The 26,520-nt window shown below is 36.9% G+C and overlaps 1 long non-coding RNA gene across 1 annotated transcript; it reads left to right on the top strand.

Moving 5' to 3' along the window:
* Positions 1–12,057: 12,057 nt before the first annotated feature.
* LOC122229896 lies at positions 12,058–24,514 on the top strand. The gene is made up of 3 exons (XR_006207170.1): positions 12,058–12,151; positions 21,381–21,507; positions 24,164–24,514. It is a non-coding gene; the product is annotated as an uncharacterized LOC122229896 (long non-coding RNA).
* Positions 24,515–26,520: the final 2,006 nt, after the last annotated feature.

Raw genomic sequence — 26,520 nt, 5'->3', positions numbered from 1 at the left:
CTCTCTTTCTGTTTCACTGCCAAGTGAGGACACAATGAAAAGGTGACTCTGTCTGCAAGTCGAGAAGAGAGCCTTCACTAAGAACTTGACCAATTTGGCACCTTGATCTTGGTCTTTCCAGCCCACAGGACTCTAAGAAATTTTTTATTGTTTAAGATTAAAATTTAAGAAACGTCTATTTGTTTAAAGCCCCCCAGTATAGTATTTTGTTATCATAGCCCAAACTGACTAATGCAGGCCTTATTGCTGTTGGCACAGAAAAGCGAATAGAGGGAACCCTACAATTATCTGTTCTTGTTTGACTGAAGGAGGAGCTACATTTTTATCAGCAGGTCTAGGTATAAGGGTGGTGTCTTGAGTCCAGTATCCAGTGCAGATCATTTTACTTTTTATTGTTATAGAAAGATGGTCATGGGGCCTTCCATTTTATGGCGGCAGGTGGATTTAGTTCTTACATTAGTCAAGAGTGGCAAGGCAATGGAGATGGACTCCTTGATCACATCTAAGGTGGTCCAGGAGCTATGGATTCCAGAGCAACAACAATCCCCTGGGCCTCCTACAACAAAGCTAAAAGCCAGTCAACATTTTTACATTTCTAAACTTGTACTGGTCTTTAAAGTTAACTAGTTATGCCGTAACCAAATTGCTAAATCAATGTAATATTTAAGCCTTCTGGGCTTGAAATTCTTTAGTTGACTATCTAGTGACTAAAAACTTTGCGTTATAATGTCACATTTGCTTCAGGAGTCCCGGGCCTCAGAGAAAAAAGATTTCTTATAGCTAACCATAACTGAGAAAACATGCAGATAAATATATATGAATGTTATAAATTAAAACAGGAAATATTTAGAGTTTTGTGTCTCCTTTTTACTTTATATAGTGAATTATTTCATAAGTCAGTGAAATGTCTTTAAACCATTATTGAATAGTTGCTAAATATTTCATCCTATTGTTGTACTATTATGTCTCTATTTTGGAATATACAGTTGGCCCTTAAACAGCACAGGTTTGAATTGCATGGGCCCACTTATTTGTGGATTTTTTTTAAATAAATATAGTATAGTATTATGTATACTGTATATTCTCTTTCCTTATGATTTCCTTAATAACATTTTCTTTTCTCTAGCTTTATTGTAAGAATACAGTGCATAATACATATAACACAAAATATGTGTTAATTGACTATTTATATTATCACTAGAGCCTTCCAGTCAACAGTAGACTATCAGTAGTTCAGTTTTTGGGAATCAAAGTTATACATAGATCTGTGTAGAGGATTAGTGCCCCAAACCCCACATTGTTCAAAAGTTCACTGTATAGGCGAATTCCAACTTTTATATGTTATAGTTAGTTACAAATGAGTATATTTAAAGGATATTTGTTATAAATACATAAAATATTCTTTTTTATTTTGTAATTTCTCGGCCGTTTTCAACTTATGTCATTGTCAATGTCTCTGATTATTTTTCTAATACAGACTCTGAAATATAGAGGTCTTATTTTTTAATGCATCCTTTATTAAGTTCTTGAAACCTAAATCTAAACTGCTTGTAGAAAGTTGAATTATTTTATTTCCATTGTTTCTAATAGTAGTGTTCACTTATTCTTTATTCTCAGTATTCCTGTGGTAAAATTTTATTGAGTATATTTTGGAATTTGAAGCAGTATAATTGTATCATATATTCTATGATATGTATTTTTTTTTCAGATGCAACATCATTAGATAAAAAGTACATTGCATAAACAATTTCATTTAATATGCTATTTTATTTATTCAAATTTTCCAAACTAGTTTAAAATTGGCGACATTTTTTTTTTTTTAATTTTTTTTTTCAACGTTTTTTATTTATTTTTGGGACAGAGAGAGACAGAGCATGAATGGGGGAGGGGCAGAGAGAGAGGGAGACACAGAATCGGAAACAGGCTCCAGGCTCCGAGCCATCAGCCCAGAGCCTGACGCGGGGCTGGAACTCACGGACCGCGAGATTGTGACCTGGCTGAAGTCGGACGCTTAACCGACTGCGCCACCCAGGCGCCCCTAAAATTGGCGACATTTAAGAGTCTGATTAGAAAGAGAGAAGTTGGACCTATTGAGGAAAACATTTGTTAAGGTTTTAATCCCTATTAGTTTGGGATGGAAACAAGTTATACTCTTATCAACGCGAAGTATAAATATGTGACCTGAATCTTATTTTATATGGCACCATATTTCTTCTGGGCATTATAGGCTTTCTTTAGTCCATTTCTTAAATTGTGATTTTGGAATAATGTTCAAATATATTTATTAAGGAATTACTCTACACTATGGAGCAGGTATATGAACATAGAAGTTGAGATAATGATTAAATGTAGCCATTTTAGATAAAATAATCCATGGTATCACCATTTTCTATGTTCTAATTAGGTGTTATTCTGGACTTGGATAAAAGAAAAGTTCAAGAATAAAATATGTTAAGGCTTGATTAACTGCAGTAGTTTCCTAGAGACGAGACATTTTATTCCTTTTGTTTAGCAGGTCTGTGTGTGAGACAATTTAGCTATGGTTGTGTTTCACTGGATTTATTTAATATGCATTTTTATTCTCTAAAGACAAATTTTGCATATATTAGTTGGATACCTATTTCTAAACATTTCTGAGTATTTTGTGCCGTCTTCTCATTAATAGTCAAGGTTTTGAATAGAGAAAAAAAACCTGTTGCCCTGAAAATGTGAACATGTCATTTCAAAAGATGTGTTCTCAACCTCACCTCTGATAAATAATACTTTACACCAATAAAGTCAATGCATTTTTCATTTCACTGTGAGTAGAAAATTATTTCTATGTCTACTTTTTGGCTGGAAAATATTGATGTGGTGACTATACGTTTGTATTTGTTCATAAACTATGGGGACAAATAGATTCTTTTGAAATAATGATAATTGCAGGTAACACTCAGAGCCAGGCATTGTTTAAGACTTACATATTAGGATGCATTTAATATTCACAGAAAATCTGTGAGGCAGTTCTTGTTATCAGCATTTGTATAGCCAAGGAAATGAGGCCACAATGAGGCTTGGTTGCTTGGCTATAAGATCACATAATTGTGAGAGTCAAGCGGAGATTTTAACCCAGGCTCTTCTTAACCATATTCTGTCGTGTTGAACGCCCTCAGATGCCCACATGGGCACCTCCCTCTGCACTTCACCCTTATCAACTCAGTCGCCAGTACTTAATATTTGCATCTCTTCAATATCCCTCTCATCTATGGCTATGCTGTATTTTATGATCTAACTTAGACCATCATCACCTTTTGCCTTGATTTTTGCATAACATCTTCAGTATCTTCAGTTTCCAGTCCCTTGCATATACAGATATTGGGATGGCCTTCATAATAAAAGTACTCTAAAAACTAAGAAAAGAAGAGAACTTCCTCAACCTAAGAAATGTCATCTATGAATAATGAACAGCTAACATCAAGCTTAATGGTGAAAAACATGACCAGCAGGTTTATTCTTGCTACTTCCAGTCAGTCTTTTACTGGAAGTTTCGCCCGAGCCATTGGCAAGAAAAAGAAAGAAAGAAATCGTATTGGAAAGGAAGAAATAAAAACATCTGTATTTGCAGATGACAAGATCTTATCTGTAGATAATGCTAAGGAAAGCACTAAAAATCTATTCACTAACAAATGAGTTCAGCAAGGTTTCAAGATACAAGATGAATGCAGATAAATCCATTGCATTTCCCCCCCCTTATGATAAAATCTTTTAAAATCTACTCCCTTAGCAACTTTCAAAAATGCCATACCGTATTAACTATAGTTACCATGTTGTACATTATGTTCCTATTACTGATTTATCTTATAGCTGGAAGTTTAACTTCCTTCACCTATTTTGTCCTCCATCTCCTTCACCTCACCTCTGGCCATCTGTTCTCTGTATCTGTAAGCTCAGTGTTTTGTTGCTGTTTGTTTGTTTGTTTGTTTGTTTGTTTGTTTTAGACCACATATAAGCAAGATTGTACAGTATTTGTCTTTCTCTGTTTCGCCTATTTCATTTAGCTTAATGCCCTCAAGATCCATCCATCATGTCTCAAATGGCAAAATTCCCTTCCTTCCTTCCTGTCATTTCTTTTTTTTTCTTTTCTTTCTTCTTCTTTCCTTTTTTCTTTTCCCTTTCTTTCTTTCTTTCTTTCTTTCTTTCTTTCTTTCTTTCCTTCTTCCTTCGATATAACTGACATATAACATTATATTAGTTTCGGGTGTACAATGTAATGATGCATTGTTTATATATATTACGAAATGATCACCACAACAAATCCAGTTAACATCCTCTGCCATACATAGTTACAATTTTTTTTTCTTGCAATGAGTACTTTTAAAATTTATTCTCTGAGATTTCCTTTTTTATGGTCGAATAATATTCCATTTCTTTATGCATTTATCCAACGATGGACACTTGGGTTGCTTCTAGTATCTTGGTTAGTGTAAATAGTGCTGCAGTACACATGGGGGTACATATATCTTTTTTAGTTGGTGTTTTCGTTTTCTTTGGATGAATACTCAGAAGTGGAACTGCAGAATCATATGGTAGTTTTGCTTTTAATTTTTTGAGGGATCTGCATACTGTTCTCCTAGTGGCTGCACCAATTCACATTCCTACAAACAGTGCACAAGGGTTCCCTTTTCTCTACATCTTTGCTAATATTTTATTTGTTATTTCTTTTTGATAACAGTTATTTTAGCAGGTATGAGGTGATATCTCATGATGGTTTTGATTTGCATTTCCCTGATGATTTATGATATTGAGCATCCTTTCATGTTCCTATTGTCCATTTGTATGTCTTCAGAAAAATGTTTAGATCTTTTCATTTTTTAATTGTTTGTTTTGTGCTACTAAGTTGTATGAGTTCTTTATATTTTGGGGGTATTAGCCTCTAATCAGATAATATGATTTGCAAATATTTTCACCCATTCAATAGTTTGCCTTTTCATTTTGTTGATGGTTTCATTCACTGTGCAGACGTTTTGTAGTTTAATATAGTCCCATTTCTTGATTTTGCTTTTGTTGCCTTTCTTTTTGGTGTTAAATTAAAAAAAAACCCAAAAAACAAAGAAACAAAAACAAACAAACAAACAAAAAAACCATTGCCAAAACTGATGTCAGGGAGCTTACTGCATTGTCTTTTAGGAGTTTTCTGGTTTCAGGTCTCACATTCAGGTCTTTAATTCATTTCAAGGCCATTGTATTCCTATACACTTAAACAATCCAAAATTAAAATTAAGAAAACAATTTCATTAATAATACCATCAAAAAATAAAATACTTAAGAAAAATTTAACAAAAGTGCCAAATCTATAGCGTGAAAACTACAAAACATCATGAACACCCAAAAACTGAATTTCACATTTTAAGTTGATGAATGATATGTGAATTACATGTCAGTTAAGCCGATAAATATATAAAATAATACCTTCTCAAAATGCTCCCTCATCAAAATCCTTCAAGAAATCTCGCTGGTCGACAAATTAAAGTCAAAATGCCAGGACATAAGCTAAAAGCTCTGTGATCTGGCCTTTCCTGTTTTGTTCCTTTTTTGGTCCATTAATGCTGCATTAAAATTAAGTATGCCTGTTGCTCATACATGTCACATATTTTCTCTCCCTCATGCCTTCTCTACCCAAGAGATACCTATCTCTTGATCTTCCTGCCCCAATTTTTCCAAACTTTTAGTCCCATATCCTATGCAATCTTTTCTCTGAAGGAGGTGACTCTCTTGCTGTACCAAATCACTCTCTCTCCTCTGATTCTTCATAGCAAAGTACTTCTCTGTACTTCTTCCCATAGCACTCGCCACTTTGTGTTTTCTAGCATGGTACAAATTTTCAACTTGGTACAAATTCCTTGCAGATAGGATCCCTGTCTAATGTATTTATTTTTACCCCCCCCCCCCAAGAACTAATAAAAAGGCATACATACAGTTGGTGCTCAAAAAATATCTTAAATAAGACAATTATTTACTCAGGAAGGGCCAAGAGAAATTAATAAATGGAAACAGCAAACATCCGATCCAATGAATGGATGAATCTCATTTTCTGAACTTTTAATCAGGTTTCATGGAAGTAGCTTCAGGGTTCTTAGTTGCAAACAATAAAGTCCATTGTGATTAATTTAGACGGAAAAGGAAATTTTTTTTGGAGAGAAAGAGCACACATACGCATGCAAGTGGGGGAGGGGCAGAGGGCAAGAGAGAATCTTAAGCAGGCTCTGTGCCCAGCTCAGAGCCTGACACAGTCCTTGATCTCACCACTGGGAGATCATGACCTGAGCCAAAATCAAGAGTCCCACGCTTGACCGACTGAGTCACCCAGGCGCCCCAGAAAAGGAATTTTTAAAGGTACATTATCTCACAGTGTCTCCAAAAGGGCTGGAGAGCCACATTCTTTAGCTTTCTTGTCAGAAACAAAGCTCAAGCAGAGTGCAGATTTGGATATAGAGACGACACCCCCACCCTCATCTGCTCAGCATTTATGAGAGTCAAGATGGGATCACAAAACTATTAATGTTATCCCCTGAAGAAGTGGACACCAGTCTGAGCTAGAGTTTACAAAATTAGTATGTGTACTTTTCTAGCACTCACTGTCAATGCTTCTCCTTTCAGAACCTACTGCTTGTGAAAAACCAGGTATGTTTAGCAAGGCATGAAACAGCTACAGTCATTCATCAGTGGCCAGAACACATTTAAGCATAACTTTAAAGGTGTCATAGACCTTATATTTATTGTTCCGAATAAACATTAGTCTCATGAAGAGTGGAGTACTGTAGGCTGAAGGCCTGCAATTACCTACCAGCTAGGTACACTGTCATTAGCCATGATGAAACCGTCTCTGGGTTTCCATGTCAGCGCACATTGCCCACCTTACAAGGTGATATACCGAAATGAGAATTCAACCTCCATGTCTTTATAGGCCCCAACGTTCACTCAACCAGAGCAAGCACATGCCGAGCTATCCTTGGGTTTCAATGCTGATTTCACAAAGGGCTGGACTAAGATAGATGACAATTCAAGTTAATGATGAGTGCAGTGGACTTTAAGCAGCATCACTTGTCAGTCATTGAATGAGGACAAAAATAGCGTGACAGGGATGACCTTCAGGAGAAAGAACCAAAGTATTTGATTTTAGTATCATCTGTCTTAGAAAATATTGTCAGTCTTAGAACTATTTAGTTATTACACACAATGGAGTTATTATGTCAGATACTTGTGAGGGTATCTGACATAATTTCATATAGTAACTCACTACAGTAAACGAATTCAGAAGGATATTTTAGTCTTTTGTTCAAAAGCATAAAAGAATAAAACCCCCAAAAGCTTGAAATAGGAAAGCCTGAGCATGGTGAAAGTGACATTGTAGGTAAATCATGTGACCTGTCTTGAGCCTCAGTTCCCTCAAATGTAAAATAGAGAAAATATGAAATGAAGTGTATGGTTGGTTGTTGTAGAGACTAAATGAAACAAGATATATTTAAAGGATCTAAGAGAGTGTCTGGTTCATAGTAGGCAATAAATAACTGGTGGTTATAATTATTTCCTTTAACTGTGACATCTATCAAATTTCTTAATATTTGTAATTGTCTTTACTTTTTTCTACGTAATAGTTTTCTAGGCATATCCACAGAAATAGCACACTCACTGTGCTCAGAATTTAACAGGTGGAAAAACTCCGATAAAATAAAGTTAAGTGATTTAACCAAGGGGAATAGGAAAGACAGGACAATTCTACTGTTACAATTACACTCTTTCTACTAATGGCAGTGGGGGAGTGGTGGCATACACAAAGGATGGAAACAGTCAAATTATAATTGACATGAGAGATAAATTGCCAGGGTGAAAGAGGATAAGCTAATTTCTAATCCAAGAATCTCTTAGACACATCATTTTTCTTTATAAAATCATAGATGTCATGAATATTAAAGCATCCATCTTGGGCCACCCCTGGTCCTCCTTATCAAGTAAGATAAAGCATTTCAAAACCTTTTTCAAACTCTTCATGACAGTGTCAATATGTGACAGAAATATTATTTGTCCCCCATATCCCTTCCTATAATTTTTAATGCAGTAACATTTTTTTGCTAAACACATAGAATCCCAGCTTGTATCCCAGCTTTGCCTGGGGTTAGGTATAACCAGGTGATAAAGATCTGGCTAATGGAATAGATTAGATGGGTATGCAAATTCTCGACAATGCTTATTTTTTAAAATTTTTAAAAAATTCTGTTATTATTTATTTGGGAGAGACAGAGAGAGTGCCAGCGGGGAAGAGTCAGAGAGAGAGAGAGAGGGAGAGAGAGAGAGAGAGAGGAGAGAGATTCCTAAGCACTCTCTGTGCAATCAATGCACAGAGCCTGATGTGGGGCTCAAACTCATGAAACCGTCAGATCATGACCTGAGCCAAAGTTGGAATCTTAACCGACTGAGCCACCCAGGCACCCCTGCTTTTAAAGGGTGTGAGACAGCATTTCATTTCCCATCTTATTCATCTGGCTGTCTAGAAAGTGGCCATGACCATAGGAGCCACAACAACCTTTTCGGGCCATGAGATGGGAGCTACTGTTCAGGATGGCAGAAAAACAAAATGGAAGGAGCCTAAATTTCTGACAACTTTGATGACTAAGCTTCCACACAACTTAGAATTGTATATGAAAGAAAAAGTTCTATTTTATTCAGAGTACAGCTACTCTGGGTAACATTAAGATTATATTAAAATCTTTTAATGAACACAATACAATTTACAATTTATTCCACTATTGCGATCACCACTGCTGTTAATTGTGTGTGTAACCTGTATTATGGAATTATAAAGTGCTATCTTTACAGGTTATCAGACATCAACCAGACCGATGTCTTCTCACCTCATGCATGTTTGTCAGATGAAAAAATCTAAGCCCCCAAAATAACAAATTCTGGAATTTCAAATAAATCACCTATTGCAACTTAATCAAATTTCACCTGAACCATGCTTAGGTTTTTGTTTTTGCTTTGCTCCTCCATTTTGTAGTTAAAGATGAAAAAAATATAATGTCAATAATATGAATGTCATATCTATGTCACTTATTATACCTAAAATACTTGCCTAAGCACATAATTTTAAAATAATTTTAAAAATACAGATATCCTTGGAAAAGTATTCATTTTAAAAATCTGATTTTAAAACAGTCTGTATTTTATGATCCAGTTTTCCTTAAAAAATATATTTATGTGTTTGTTTTTGCATGGATATGTCTATATATATATTTAAAAATTATGGAAGTGTATACTTATCAGTACTGCCTTCTGTGTGAACATTTAAAGATGATAAGCAGAGAGCTATGACATTTTTCTTTATATACTTCTGTATTCATTTAATTTTTTGATGGAAATTTAAAGCCTTAATAATATATCTTTATAAAAACTTGCATTAATTTTATATGGCTCCATCGAAAATAGCAATAAAATCTCCAAACTTTGGGGACATTAAATTTAATTAAATGCATTTTAATTATTAAAATTTGTTCTTAACTTTCATCTAGTTAAAATACAGCTGTATGAACAAACTCTTTTTTTTAAATATTCTTTTAATGTTTATTTATTTTTGAGACAGAGAGAGACAGAGCATGAACGAGGGAGGGTCAGAGAGAGAGGGAGACACAGAATCTGAAGCGGGCTCCAGGCTCTGAGCTGTCAGCACAGAGCCCGATGTGGGCCTCGAACTCACGGACCGTGAGATCATGATCTGAACCGAAGTCGGACGCTTAACCGACTGAGCCACCCAGGACCCCTGAACAAACAAACTCTTTACACAGAGCACGGAAGCAATAATGATAATCCAATAGGGATTACTCCATACTTAAGAGACCAAGAGTAAAAATATTACAGGTGGGGTCCCATGGGTGGCTCAGTCAGTTGAGCACCTGACTCTTGATTTCGGCTCAAACCATGATCTCATGATTCGTGAGTTCAAGCCCCACGTCGGGCTCTGCACTGACAGTGTAGAACCTGCTTGGGATTCTCACTCTCTCACTCCCTCTCTCTCTCTTCCCCTCCTGCAGGCTCCTCTCTCAAAATAAATAAACTTAAAAAAAAACAGTACAGGTGTTGGGGCACCTCGGTGGCTCAGTCAGTTAAGTGTCTGGCTCTTGGTTTTGGCTCAGGTTGTGATCTCACAGAATTCAAGAGTTCAAGCCCTGGGTCGTGTTCAGCATTGACAGTGTGGAACCTGCTCGGAGTTCTCTCTCTCTCCCTCTCTGCCACTCTCTCATTCTCTCTCTCAAAATAAATAAATAAACTTAAAAAAATAATAGTACAGGTATTTGTCAAGGTGTACTGACAAACACTAAGTGGATACAGAGGTGCTATTTTCCTTACTGTAAATGGTACAAATTAAAAACGGGGGGGGGGGGGTGTATGAAAAAAGGGAAGGAGGAGGAGAATAAAGAAAAGTAGGAGGAGGAGGAAGAAGGAAAGAGGAGGGGGAGGCAAAAAGTTAGTGATAAAGAATAAAATGTAATCAGATTTTTACTTATTTCATACAGAGCTTGAGAGTAAAAAGATAAATCTAACCTCCCAGCCAATGTCTCAATTATTCAGTCAGTGAACAAACTGGCGACATGTGCTCTTGATATAATTCAAGAACTAATTAATCATATATACACTTTTTATGAAATATGGAACATTACCAACATAATAGCATGAGTATTAGAGCTTTAATATATTCAGCAATTTTAATTTCGTTTAAAGAAAATCTTTCAGTACAAAACAATCTAAGTTTTGACACTCTCTAGTTATCTGTCAATGTTTTATGAGACTGAAAGAAATCATTAAGCAAAAACTAGTAAAAACTAATATTTTACAATGTACAAAATTTATATTGTACCATACAAAAGACACGGATGAGGGACGCCTGGGTGGTTCAGTCAGTTAAACAACCAATTTTGGCTCAGGTCATGGTCTCACAGTTTGTGGGTTCAAGCCCCACATCGGGCTCTGTGCTGACAGCTTAGAGCCTGAAGCCTGGTTTGGATTCTGTGTCTCCCTCCCTCCTGTTCTTCTTCCACTCATGCTCTCTTTCTGACTCTCAGAAAGAAATAAACATAAAAAAATAAAAAAAGACATGAATGAAACAAAGACCTAGAAAATTAACCCATGAATACCACAGTTTGTACATTCAGTAGAGGGCAGCTAATATGATTCATCTTACAGTTAAATTGGCCATGGGAGGCTGTGAAGAAATTAATACTCCATATATTATTCATAAAATAAATACATTTGTCCATGTTGAAAGGTAAAGCAATTTTTTTCTGTTTAATCAATATGGAAAGAAAATAAGATTTAAATTATCAGTTATGTTTATAATTAAAAATTTAATATCTGCATATTCTGTTTTTTCAAATAAGGTTGTATTAGATGAAGATGGCAAATGAATGAATGCCTAGAATTAAAAGGCAAAAGTGTGATGCATTTTTCTTCATGAATAGATATTATTACAGAATAGGAACAGCCTCTGTCTCAATGTGGTTATTTTTTTCTTGTTTAAATTTCAGTTCTGTGAATCATGCAGGGAACAAAGATAAAATTAGAATTTTTTTCTTTTTTTTTTTAGGACTGGTAGGAACATATAGGCTCAGAAAAACACCAGCGTAAAACACTATAGAGACTTACACTGAGGAAGCTAAATTATAACTGAACTATTAAAATCATTAACCTCCAATCCAACCCCAAACACGTAAAATCTATTGTTTCAAGATTCAAACTATAAATCTAGAACCCACATGAAGCAATGGTTAATTAAAAGAAAGAATATATAGAAATGAATAGTTTCTGCCATACAATAAAATGACTTTCTAAGTAGGTAATTGAGCTATAGCAGAAAAACAGAGGTTTAATTCTGAATAACGGACAATTAAATGAAAATTACAATGCAAGCCTAGTCACAAAATTCTATTAAATCTTGTTCCTTGTAAGTTTATCTTTATGTATATTCCAGTTGAGTAATATAATTGGTATTTTAATAACATGTTTTCCATTTTGTCCTAGAAGAAGAAAAGGGGAAAGGAAATAATGAAGAAACGGCCATTGCTCTGCCATTTTTCTATCAGCTTTAGCTGAAAAAAACTGCTTTGATGTGCTTCATTACAAGGTACCAACAGTATCAGGTGACAATTGCCCTTTATTACAGCCTCAATATCCCCAGATAGAATAATATATACTTTTAGTATAATATTAATATACTTTTAGTATAATATTAATATAGTATAATATTATCATACTAATTATCATAATTTTAGTATAATAATAATAATAATTATAATTTTGGCATAATAATTATTAATAAAAATTAGAATAATTTATACTTTTAGTATAAATTTAACTTTTAGTAAAATTTCCATAAATGTGTATCTGCTGGTGTTTATATACTTGAAAAGCAGACATCTGATAATAGTTGACCCTTGAACAATGTAGAGGTGAGGGGTATCAACCCTCACATGCTCAAAGTCCATGCATAACTCTTGACTTCCCCAAAACTTAACTAATAATGGCCTCCTGTTCATGAGAGGCTTTGCCAATAACATAAACAATTGATTAACATACTTTGTATGTTATATGTATTATATATGCTACATTATACAATCAAGTAAACTAGAGAAAAGAAAATGTTATTAAGAAATTTATAAGGAAGAGAAAATACATTTACAATACTGTGCTGTATTCACTGTAAAAGATCTGCATGTAAGTGCACCTGCACAGTTCAGATCCCTGTTGTTCAAGGGTCAGCTATAACTGTCGTTTGTTAAGAGGATGTTCAAGTTTGTGCGACAGAGATAACAGATGTTTTATATAAAAGAATGTGCAATGGAGAACAGAAGTATTGCAAACTAAGTAGCAATAAAATGGATAAAGTCATTAGAAAGAAAATAAGATGTTAGTCTGAAATATAGTCAAATTCTAAGGTTTCTCCTTTTTTTAATACATGTCATTTAGTCTTTTTGGAAAACTATACCCTTAGGTAAAAACATCACAGGATTTTGAGTTTTTATGTGCCATAATTCTGTATTATAGAACTTATAATATTCTCAAAAGTATAAATAATCTAGGTACATAAGAAAATGTCAGCTTTATGATGACTCCTAGCATATCAATATATATTCATTAATTCATTAATTCCTTCCATATGGAGTGTCTACTATCCTCCAAACACTATTTAGTTCTAGGGATAAAAACGGTGAACAAGGTAAGTGCACAATCTCAGGTACCATGCATTTTCTGTTCTATTGAGAAAGCATGAACAAACATACTAATGAGAAAAATAGTTTCAAATTGTCTTAAGCACCATGAGGGATATAACCAAGGTTTTAGAAACAAATGGCTGGAGGCAATGAGTACTAATTTCCAAAATTTTTCAATAAGAAGCTCAGAGAATTCCTTTTTGGAGAGTTTTTTTTTTTTTCATGTTTATTTATTTCAGAGAAAGAGAAGCAGAGAGAGAGGGAGACAGAGAATCCCAAGCAGGCCCTGCACTGTCATTGCAGAGCCTGATGTAGGGCCCGAACTCACAAACTGTGAGATCATGTCCTGAGCTGAAATCGAGTCAGATGTTTAACCAACTGAGCCACCCAGGTGCCCCTGGAGAGGTGATTTTTAAGCTGAGACCTAAAAGATAAGAAGAAGCTGGGTCTGCAAAGCTCCAGAAAAGAGAATGAGAAAAAAAGATTCTGAATGGGGCATTGGCTTCCTTGATATGATATATGTATTTGGGGTGAATGGCCAAGGAGAAGAATGAAATGAGGTTGGAAGGTGGAGGGGGGGGGGGCAGGTGATACTAGGCCCTATAAGTTATGGTAGCAAGTTTGTATTTTATTCCCAGTGAAAAGAAAAATCTTTGAAGAGTTTTAAGCCATTTTTGACACAGATATTAATATTATTTGTCCCAATTAAATACTAGTTCCTAGACTCCGGAAACTCTAGTATTGATATCGTAGCCTATCTGACTCAAAACATAGGTGTTTAATATCCAAAGTGTGGAGAAGGCACAGGAAATTATGTCAGAAGAAGAGTTTGAAGTAGACTGAAGAGAAAGGGTCATGAGAGTTCCTTATGATCCAATGAAGTCTGGGAAGAAAGACAGACACCAAGGTGGAGAAAAAAGCAGATTGTGACAAAAGGGTCAGAGCTTTCACTAGCTATTGTGAAATCCCAGTCAGAGGTGTGGAGTTAATTGAGGGGAAAGACAAATCAGAAGGGGTTTTGCCCACTTCTATTTTGAACTCTGAAAAGACAACCTCTACACTGTGGTATTTATAGCAACGTGGGTCAGACATGGCACAGAAAAAAATGAAGATATGGCAGCATTAAGCAGACAGAGTATCTGAGAAAATGGCAGAATTAAGCAGAGAGCGTTTCTGAAAAAAAAAAATGCACAGAGATGCCCTTGTTTTGTGGGGCATGGATGGGACTCAGAAGTGCCCACAAGCCCCATGGAAAAGATGGAAGGTAGCTGAGACCAGAGCTAGGAGGCCTACCTGGGACTACCCTTGCAAGACACGGGTGATCATGGTGCAAAGCCACAGCACAAATGGTCTGTTCAGGCACCACATGGGAGGTGGTTTTGAAAATAAGAGGAGAGGACCATCGAGACCTGAAGCGTCTAAGAGAACAAGTCACAGGTTTATGCTTTACCTCAGAACACAGTACAAGGATCCTGAGGATGGACCGGCCAGAGGGCCCAGAGGTCACCCCAGGAGCCCCAGGTGTCATCTCCACTTCTGCAAAGGCAGGATGCCCCCTTGGGTCCCCTCTCCACATTCCCATTTGCCATTTGGAGACTTGCAAGTGGCAGTCTGGAACAGAAAGCACTTTCCTGAAAAAAACATTTAATCCAGAGTCCGAGATACTGATAATTAGCCAAGTTAAAATTTCGACCATGAACTCTGTCCCTGTTTGGCAGGGTCAGGGCTTGTGATGGAGATTAGACAGTCAGGAACCCTCAATTACTTTGTACGTTGGGTGGTCCTGAGTATAAATGTGCCACACTACCCAGCGCCTAGATTTAATAATTATTCCGTTTATTTCAGTTCACTGACAATATGTAATTAGTATACATGTAAAAATGCATGTTTGCTAAGATGTGTGCACTACTGTTAAAGAAATCCTCTGAAATGAGAAGTATTCTGAACCTGAGTAAGCAATCATATGTTCTGTGGCTGTCACTGTCACTGCCACCAACTGGCTCTATAACCTGGGGCTAGTCATTTAATTTCTCTGGGCGTCAATTTTCCCTGAAAAATGAGGAGACTGGACTAAATCATTGCTAAGGTCAATTTTGATTTCTGATGTCTGTCATGTGAGTGCTAAAATGAGGCCTGCTGAGATGATGGCGGTTGGATTTGCATTAATCAAGAAACAATGATAATAAGTGTAGAACCATTTAATGAGTCCAGGCCATTTGCCTGGCACAAAGTAAGTCATTTTACATGGGTTATTTCTAATCATCTAAATAAACCCATGAGGAAATAGAGGTTCAGAGAGGCTGTAATTTGCTCCGTGCTACACAGCTGGTAAGTGACAGGCTACTTGCAGCCCAGGTTTTCTCTGAGGTTTTTGAATCAGTTACTGTGGTACTTATAATCCGTCTCCTCCTATGGTTGGTTTTGAAGATTCTACCTTCTAGACACTGGTAAAATTCTATGCTTCGGGCTCCTCATGTTATGAAGCTATTTTTATAGCCTGAAGGTAGAGCAAATTTTCCCTCAGCTCCTGAAGAATTCACTTATATCATTCATTTAGCACTTATTCTCAAGGATTAACGACACCGTATATGTTCTGAGAGAATGTCAAGCACTTGGACTAAGGAATGCTCGGGAAATGTGTGGTACCAGCAGTGCTGGAATTCTGATGAGGAGAGTGAAATGCCAAAGGTGCAAAGGCCCAGGACGCACTCATGCCTGGGGCCATGCCAGTGTAGGGTCACCTCACCCCAGTGATGGCTCTGGGAAGCACAGAGAAGCTGGTGGGGTAGGTAGTTCATTGGCACCATTTGAAGTTCAGCAAGATTAAGTTTTAGTAATGATGCCTACTGAAGTTTGGCTGCCCAGGGAGACCCTAGGTAGCGCCAGGAGAATCAAATGGGTAGAAACAGAACTGGTGTCCAGAAATACAGAGCAGAAGTAAGCCAGGGTGGGCAGACCTTTTCTGGCAGCATATGTTTATAATAGAACAGTGAGTCACCAGAAGAGCTGAAACAGGAGTCACTGAGCAGATATCTTTTGGTGCAATCATTCCTTCAGGCTGAACCTTGACAATGCAGTGTTATAAATGGAAAGGCTTCTGAAGCAACTCACAGGAGTTGCTTCAGGCTTTTACCCATGTGTGTTAGTCTTCTAGGGATGTCATGGCAAAATATCACAGAGGGAGGCTTAAACAACAGAAATTTATTTTCTCACAGTCCTGGAGTCAAGAAGCCCAAGGTCAAGGTGGTAGCAGGTTTGCTTTCTTCTGAGGTCTCTGTCCTTGGCTTATAAATGAATGGTTGGCTTCTTGCTGTGTCTTCAAATAGTCTTTTCTCTGTGCACATCGTGTCCCATCATGTGGCCAAATTTCCTCTTCTTGTAAGGACACGAGGCAGATTAGAGTAGGACCCACCCAGAAGCCTCATTACTTAGCCACCTTTTGAATGGTCTTGTCTCCAAATATAGTCTTACTCTGAGGTAGTAGAGGTTAGGTTTTCAACATACGAATTTGTGGAGGATACAACTCAGCCCATAACACCATGGATCTAGAGAATTGTAAGCTCTCACCTAGACAGATAGTCCCATAATAGCTAGCAAAATGCCATGTACATTAATAGGTAATAAATATTTATTTCTTCATCCTTCAACATTTCAATTCTGACAACATATAGGCAAACAATAAACTTTTCTTGAATCAATATAATTGATAGAATGAATGAATTTAAGTTTAATATCTTGGATGGTCACCATCACCCTACCTAAATAGCAAAATTTAAGAATTAGAGATGTTTCTGAGATGCAAACTGATAAATCACACATTCTTTATTACTTAAAAGTTAATATTTTAAACAATTGAACTTACCCAATGCTGCAATTAAGGAAATAATTCTATACAGAAACATCTGTCTCTTTTTTAGTAAATATGTAGAATTGAATATTTTTCCTATTTCTTTGTTACTAGCTTTAATCAGACGTACTTCATATCCCCAGATGTAACTTGGGTATTTATTTCCCTTAATCCTATACTAACACTATACTAAATCATCTTGAAACTGGCTTTCTAGTTTTAAGTTACCTTGAAGTAAAAATATCACTTTTAGTTTAGCTGCTGAAAAGATCTTTGCATCATGCATACATACTTTAAAAATTTATTTAAGCCATTATGCTAATAATGGATTGTCTTCATTGTATTTTTATTTATTTCTTGTATTTTTCACATTACACATGTCATCATCCAAAAGATCAGGACCTTTCATCTTATCATCTCTGTTCTAAAGTCTTCTGATTTCTCTTTTTTACATAGCAATATGGGAAAGAAAAAATGTGTAGATTTTATTTTACACATTACAGTGTACCATCAACATTCTTGTCAAGATTCTGTCTAATCAGATGATAATTTTCCACTTGACTCTTTAAGAATAAAATAGCTCATCACTCATCAATTACACTAACAAAAACCACTTGTTTTAACTTGAAATTTAATTTTTTAAGTTTATTTATTTATTTTGAGAGAGAGAGAGAGACACAGACAGAGAGAGAGACAGACAGCATGAGCAGGGGAGGGGGAGAGAGAGAGATTGAGAGAGAGAGAATCCCAACCACTCTGTGCTGTGCTGTCAATCCCAACATGGGGCTCTGTGCTGTCAATCCCAACACGGGGCTTGAACTCATGAATCTTGAGATCATGACCTGAGCTGAAATCAAGAGTTGGACACTTAACTGACTGAGCCATCCAGGCACTATGTCACTTGAAATTTCAACTGAATAGTTTACTCTTAGCAATATGCCAGCAGCAGTGGAGCTCAGAGTCGAAGCAAAGGCTCTCAAAACATCTGTTTTTGGTAAAGCCTATATTTTTGTTTATTTATTTTTACATTCTTTTCTACTTATGAGATTTGAGGTAGAGTGTAAATTATGAGATGAAGCAGTATATTCTTATATCAAATAGAATTTCTTACTGAGCTTTCATAAGATTAATTTAAAATAGTACTTAGCCAATAGAGCTTGCGCCAGATTTAAAAGACTATACAAGATTGGGGCACTTGGGTGGCTCAACTGGTTGAGCGTAGGACTTGATTTTGGCTCGGGTCATGATCACAGGGTCGTAACATCGAGCCCCAGTCCAACTCCCAGCTAGTGTAGAGTCTGCTTGAGATCTCTCTCTCTCTCTCTCTCTCTCTCTCCCTCTCCTTCTACCCCTTTGCCCCTCTCCCCTGCTTGTACTCTCAGTCTCTCTCTCTCTCTCTCTCTCTCAAAATAAATAAATAAATAAATAAATAACTACAAAAGACATAAATTCATGGATTTTTTTAGAAGTTTATTTCTTTTGAGAGAGAGCAAGAGCAATCTTGATCTCATGAACTGTGAGATCATGACCTGAGCCAAAATCAAGAATCCGACATTTAACCAACTGAGCCACCCAGGCACTCTTAAATTCTTATAATAATTATTCCAACCATTCATTTTACAGGTAAAAAAAAAATAACTGAAGCTGGGATAGCATAGGCCAAAGTTGTATACAGAAGAATGATGTGGAAAGGGCTTTGGTTATTAGGTTCAGAGATTGAGAAAAGTGTCCCAGACAGGACTGTTGAGGAATAAATAACTGTGCTTGCAGGTCAACAGGCATACACCAAAAATAATTCATCCAGGGGGAGTGTTGAGTTCCTAGTGGTAGGTTTTAAAGCCAATGGGAAATTGAGTTTTGTATATTGGAAGAAGAGAGTCAGTTGAGAAATGGTACACCGAGAGTTCAATATGACTTGCTTTCATAGTTTGCGATAGTGCTGGCTGACAAAATGGACTAAAGAGAAGTCAGGCAAAGACCACTTGTGAGAACACGACTACATGGGATGCGTTTGTGAGTTAAACGGGATCTGGTGAAAGTCTATGGTGATGAAAATGAGGTGAAGAAAATACAATAGGAATCACATCATGCACTCACAAATTATGTCTAAAGATAACCTCATGACATTGAAACTAATGTCAAAATTTCAAAAAGAAAAATAAGTCAATAATAAAAAAGGAAAATGTTGTCATCAGAGAGAACAAAGACAGTTAAAGATGAAAACATTTTGGGGGGGCCAGGGTGGCTTGAGTTGATTGAGTGTCTGACTCTTGATTTCAGCTCAGGTCATGATCTCAGGGTCGTGGGATCAAGCCTTGTGTTGGACTCTGTGCTCGGAGAGGAGCTTGCTTGAAATTCTTTCTTCTCTCCCCTGCCCCTCTCCCCTGTTTGCGCTCTCCCTTTCTCTCTCTCTTAAAAAAACTACGTGTATGTATGTATAAAATTTGGTCTTCATTTTTTTTTTTTTTGCAAAATAAATGAACTAACTCCACATTAGTAATTCCTCAGGAATTATTGTTCACCAATGGTTTAAAAAAGGATAAAAGATGGTAGTTTCCTTAAAAAAAAAACAAAAAACTAGTATGTATTTCAGTTGACCATGTAAAAAAAACTTTAAATGCACCTCACCCTTTGTACATTCGCGTATAGCATCTCTATTCAGAGGTTTTATATTGTACAGACCTGAGAGCCGGTCCACGTGACAGCACATATTTGCAGTGATAAGGCCGGAGGTGGGGGGGGGGGGGAGAAATCTCTTTGCTTTCACACTTCCTTTGTGACCAAAGTCATTTGACAACATGGAAAAAAAAACACCTTTTTCTTTCTCCCCAGTGGTGTTTATGGGAAGGAGGCTGCATATTGTTTCACGGTATGCATTTGCACGTTGTTTGGATGTTAAGCATTCCACCCCAGAGAACCCTGAACTGGTGGGAAAGCTTAGAGTCAAGTCACTTGAAGTGGGAAAACAGCTCTGATGTATTGCCCCTCTTCCCTCCGTTTTCCTCAATTGCTCAGCTCCCTACAGTGTTTTCAGCCCTGGAAGTGTGAAGAGCAAAGCACCACAAAAACATCACCAAGGCTAAGGCTATGTCTAATCTAAATTCGTTCATATGCATTTAGTCATTATTTGTACAACACTTTCTGAAAAGGGAAGATATCGCAATTAAAGGCTGAGCAACTTAACGAAAAAGAACTCACTTAATTGGGGTTGAGGAAATAACTTCTTTTCAGTTTCTGCTCTAGGGCCATGAGACTGTAGTTTAACTGAATAAGAAATACTCTAAGGTTCATTGTGTCATCTCTTCTTTTAGTGGATGATATGGCTTGTGAAAATTAGTGTTGAAAGTCCAAGAATTATCTGATAATTATCTGTAGTTGGTTGAATTATGTTCCCTCAAAAGACAATGTCCTAACCCCTGGTACCTATGAACGTGACCTGATTTGGAAATAGGGTCTTGAAGATATACTCAAGTTAAGGTAAGGTCAGACTGGGCTCTAAGTCAAACGACTGGAAACTTTATAAGGAAAGGAAGATTTGGAGACACAAAGATACACACAAAGGGAAGAGAACATGTGAAAGCAGAGGTAGATATTGAAGCTATGCAGCTATAAGCCGGGAATGCCAATCATTGCCAGCAGCCACCAGAAGCTAGGGAGAGGCACGGAAGATCTTTTCTCTAGAACTTTTAGTGAGAGCAGAGACCTGGAAATACCTTGCTTTCAGATTTCTAGCTTCCAGAACTGTGAGAGAATACATTTGTCTTGTTTTAAAGCATCCAGCTGTAGAAAAATTTTTACAGCAGCTCTAGGAAACTAGTACATGCTCTGAACTGTAATTTTTCTCTGTTTATAAATTATCTACTCATTTTTTAATAATTTTTTAAGTTTCTCATTGTTAAAAAATTCACCTCCCAGTCTTTTACATAGAGAATAACTAAGAAGTATAGGAGGTAACGGGGCAAGTGAAGCACTTGGCGGGGGGGGGACACTTACTATAGCTCTTGTTTATTATGTTGACCACTTCTTTGGGCAATTCTGGACTTAACACTTTATGATAAAGATACTCTTCTAGATCCACAATAACTGCAGTGAACATGGCCTTCCACCTCCTGGACTGAAATAACCTGGGCCTCCCTAGAGGTCACCACTTGTCTTACAATTCACCCAATCAGAGGCAGCTTAATGTCTCACACTCCCAGAATCTATGTCCCCAGTGCGATCAGGGATTTTCCTTGCTTCCCGTGTCATGTTGTCACCCTGTCTTACATTTGTGACGCCTTCCCTTTGATTCTCAGAATTTTCTGTGCACTCCAACTCCCGTCAGCGATTATAATGACTTCAGCATTCATGTGAAAGATGCACCAGGTGTGTGGACTCTCAGTTCCTGGACCTTCTGGTTCCCAAAGACGTTGGACACTTGAGGTTAGCTATCGCCTTCCACTGTTTTTATTTTAAACTCTTAGTTTACCGGGTGGGAGGGAGGGCAGGGTGGGAGGGAGGACAGGGTGGGTGATGGGTATTGAGGAGGGCACCTTTTGGGATGAGCACTGGGTGTTGTATGGAAACCAATTTGACAGTAAATTTCATATATTAAAAAATAAAAAAAAAAAAAAAGAGAAAAAAAAAAAAAAAAAAAAAAAAAAAATAAACTCTTAGTTTACCAATACCTGAAACTACCTGGCCTCTAAATGTCACAAGCGAAGGCCCAAATCTAGAAGACACTCGTGTCCAATGGTTTCCCAGAAAGCTATCATGTTTGAGCTGTGATATGAAGAGGTGATGTGGCAACGAATTGAGGGCAGCCTCTAGCCAATAGCCAGTGAGGAACTGAGGCTCGTGGCCCAGCAGTCTGCAAAAGAAGAATATCCAGCCAACAACCATGGGAATGAGCTTGGAAGTAGATCCTTCCTCGGTTGAACCCTGAGATGACTGAGGTCCTGGACAACATCTTTCAAGATGCCCAGAGTCAGAGGTACCTAGCTAAGTGTCCCCAGATGCCTGACCCACAGAAACTGTGAGACGAAGTTGTTTTTTAAGCCATTAAGCTTTGTTATTAAGCAATGGATAAAAGATGCCATGTCTACGGCCAAAAAAGAAAATCATCCATTTCTTTGGAAACTGACATGAACGCTGGGAACTAATGTTGAGCAATTAGGTGATTGTTAAGTTGGAAGTAACAATAGTCTCTAAGAAAAAGAGAGAAAATAGCTAAAAGGTGGACCATATACCCCGTAATACACCCATGAATGCATCCACATTTCTGCCTTCCCCATAAAAGTGCTGTTATTGCCATTACTACTTATGATCACCCCCTAAGGACTTGCTGTTCTTGTCAAACAGTACGATATGTGTAGAAAGACTCTAATGCATTCTTTGAGGCTGCCTTCCAGATTATATGAACAATTTAATAATACCTATTTCTTCCTGTTCTCAGCCTTCCCCTGCTCAGGCAATTTTGGTTGGTAACATTTTTATCTCCTACCAGTAGAGTGTGGTGTGGTAGGATTTCCCAAATTCTCCCCACCACCCTTTTTTCCTGCTGTGGCCTCCATAGACTGTGGTCATAACACCACCAAACTGATTATGACGTAAAAGTCTAATCTTATGCAGTTATGGGCCATTCAAAAGCAGGTCACTGTCATTGACCTTTGTCCTTCCATGCCTGGACTCCATTGTTTCCACGTAGACAATTCAGATACTTGGTGTATCGATTCCAACCTTACCTTCATATTGGCTGGTATTGTTTTTGAGGACTCAAATGTCGCACAATAGTATAGCTAAACCACTTTAGACTCCAGTTACTTGTGTCATAGTGTAAGCGTGGTACCAGTTCAGTCAGTGGCATCCATAAAGCTTTGGTAGAATGTAAAGATGAACAACATCTATGAGTCACTTATTCTCTTAGGGTCTCAGTTTACCGATCTGTCAAATAGGGGCAATAATCCTCTCTATGGTTGTTGTGAGCACTGAGTAAGTTAAATATTCAATCACTTAGAACAGTATCTGGCCCATAGGAAGTTCTCACTGTCAGCTGTATATACCAAATGTAAACCTTCCCCAAACAGGGACGATTATAAACCGTCTCAAAAAGGTTCTCGTGCGCTATATTTCACCCTGTGGTGGCAAAAAACACTGAGGAAGAAATGGTGTAGGGTATTTTACAGTATTTTCATTTTACAGATGAAAAAACAGAGGTTTTAAAAAATTAAATAACCAGCATCAAATCTCAGCAGTGTCAGGGATAAGACTGAAATCTAGGTTTTCTTCCGAAAAATTTGCTGAAGCTTTATCTGCCTGTTCTAAAGAGGTAGATAGGTACCCTTATATGCACTCATCATATTGAATGAGGATTCAGTGGGTTGTGATTTTTCTGCCTCTCTCCAGTATAGAGCCAGGACAAGGTGGGGGTATGATGGGAATTTAGTGAAGAGTTGAGGTGAATACATGTAAAAGAATTGCCACAATATATGGACACCCCTTTGGACAATCATTATTAGTTGCTCAAGCTTGGGATGGTGCACTCTTTTTTTTCCTTTTGTTGTTATTTAATTAATTTATTTATTTTCAGTATCAGTAACACAGTAATTTGTGGCCAGTGTTCAAGAATGTTGAGATAATGATGCTTCGGGACAGCATCATTAGTGACAGCATCATTAGCACTTCTCAGTGCTTTTTGAGGGTGTGGTTTTGTTTTATGTGCGTTTTAAGAGTAAGAAAGTGTCTAGTCTAGTCTCACCATTTGATAGCATGAAATAAAGCCATAAAGTGAAGCATGATGTATACCTCATGCTCTATGGTATTTGAATGGTGTTTCTTGCTTTAACATAAGCCAAATATACAAAAATACAGTAACGCAAAAGAAAGTGCTCCTGCTAATGGAAGTGAGCAAACCATGTATTAATCAGTGAGTTAAACCCCTCTTTTTTTTTCACCTCACTCCCATTTAATGCATCATTGCCAAGAGTTCTGGATATCGTCCTAATAAAATATCAGAAGGATATAATGCAAAAATATCCAAAAACCTGTTTTTATGTCTGGATTGAGTGTCTTTTTATACTTTACTTTTTTATTTTTATAGGAATTGACTGTCAGCAGAGAGCTATCAGGTCCTAGTGTTTATCTATAGTCCTGGTGAAAGTGCCGCCTGTCTACTTCTGGCTTGTGAGAGTTTCTTTCCTTTGGGGTGGTGGCTGGTGCCAGAATGAGAGGAAATATCATGCCCTCCGAGAGTCAAGAGCAGCTGGTGCAATTGCCCTGGTGTTTATGGGATATTATAGGCATAAAGGCACATTTGGAACTGGTTGGGGAAAGAACTTAATGCTTCTTTCTTTTATCTTTATAATCCACTTTCCTAGCAAGGATTATCCTACCGTTCATACTAAATTTAGCAAATGCAGATTAAAAAAAAAAAAAAAAAGCTAGGCTGCCACAAGGTACTTTGAGAAGGCAATGTATGTGCTGGGTAGATAAACTGGCTTTTATCAAATGAAACAATAAAGACACAAAGAAACTTGTTCAAATTGTTTTTTTTTTTTTTTTTTTTTGAACAATGAAAGCCATTTTTGTAAGAATTAACCAGAGGGAGTTGTACATCTGGAAAGCGGTGAACACATAGTTTCTGTTTGGGAGAAAACTGGCATTATTGCCAAAAAAATTATACATCCACAGTATGATCCAAATTTGTCAAGCTGGGGGTGTCATGGAGAGGAATTTGCTACCAGAAATTTGCATTAGATGGCATTTTCACTATTTATTTTCAATGACATATTCTTTCATTTTTGGCAGAATTTTTATAGTGTTTATTTTATGAAGAGCAACAGAAGCTTAATATAATAAAATAAGTGAAGTATCAACATGGCAATTAAGGGTCCTAGGGTCATAATGAGGACTTTTGTTTTATTTCCCTATAGAAGTCAAGTCTCAGACCAAATTTTGCAAATCACAGAAGTTATTCCTTAGTGCTTTGTTGTCTGCTTTTTTTTTTTACACTGCTGTATTTCCCATTATTATTTTTTATTATTTTCTTTTTCCTGGTCCTATAAGGGAAACCATTTTGTGGCTTATTCTCCACCCTTTTAACAAACATCAGTACTTCAGGTGTTCACATCTGTTTTATTCACTTATCAATAATTAATTCCATAAACATTTGAGCAACTGTGGTCTACATTTGAGAAGGCACCGGAAATAAAAAGGTGAATGCATGTCAAGTCAGAAGCAGAGTGAACTTCTGCTTCAAATACATACCAATGATGTATAGATAAAAACTTTTAAATATCATATGGTTGAACTCAAATAATAAAATTGAAACAAAAAAGTTGTCAGATGCTATGAATGAGGCAGGAACACGGTCAATGCAGCACTGAAGGCAGGGTGGGCCTAGGGTTTTCCAGCATAGATTTTAACTTTATGAGGTTAGATCCTGGGTTTTGATGCTCAAGTAAAGATACAAGATGAAGCCCTCATGCCTTCAAAGGCATGAAGCCTCCAAATACACTTAGGAACCAAAAGCATACTCTGCTGTTTATCCTGAAGTACATCACGGAAGCCTTCCATCTATCTACAGCTCTGGTAGAAAAAAATCACGTGGGAGAAATGGAAATCCAAGCCTACCCACATGCAGCTAGGAGATTCAATTTCTTCTCAGTGTTTTGTAAGTGAATTCTGTCCCTCTCAGGGGCAAACTTAAAAATCCTGTGTATGCTTTCCAGGCTTTTCCCAGGAAAGACAGTGCCCACTGGAAATAATCATACCACCAAAAATCACCAACCACATAACAAAGTAAACATCTATGAAATAATCAACAGATGTAACAAAGATAAAACAGCTGCATTTCAATCTTAATAGTTGATAGTGCATTATTAGGAACCATGTTTTCATATTTGTCATAATATTTTAATGTTTTTTCTCAAAGTTTCTTAAAAAATATACAGACTTTTCATCCTCATTTCTACTTATCTGTGGGCTTGCCCTGAACTTCAGTGGAAAAAAAATTTGTTGCATTCTGGAATTTGAAGGGAGGTTTAAGGGAGGTTTGCTTGCTTACTCATTCCCTCAAGAAAAATTTTTTGAAAGCTATATTGTACCAAGTACTGTGCAGCATGTTAAAGATACGGGTTGAAGATGAAGCTGTCGCTGGGGCTAAAGAGACAATGTCTAGTTGGCAGATGCACTAGAAAACAGAAAGTTATAATGCAACGTAGACAGATGACATAAACACCACAGCTTACACTGCTCTGGAATGAACTCTACAGTCCTGAAGGAGTGTTGGCCTCACTCTGGTTAAATTTTTGAATGTAATATATTTTTTTTAACAAAATTCTATAGGCATCTGAATAAAATAAAATTTGCAAAATAAATAAATCAATAAATAAATCACTGATCGGATTTGCCTCAAATGTCTACTCGATAACCCAAACTCCAGAAGATTTGGCAATG

This window comes from Panthera leo, chromosome C2 (genome assembly GCF_018350215.1).
Source record: "Panthera leo isolate Ple1 chromosome C2, P.leo_Ple1_pat1.1, whole genome shotgun sequence".
In the NCBI taxonomy this organism is placed as follows: domain Eukaryota; kingdom Metazoa; phylum Chordata; class Mammalia; order Carnivora; family Felidae; genus Panthera; species Panthera leo.
Note: the sequence above shows the minus strand (reverse complement) of the source record. Positions and strands in the feature narration are given on the sequence as shown.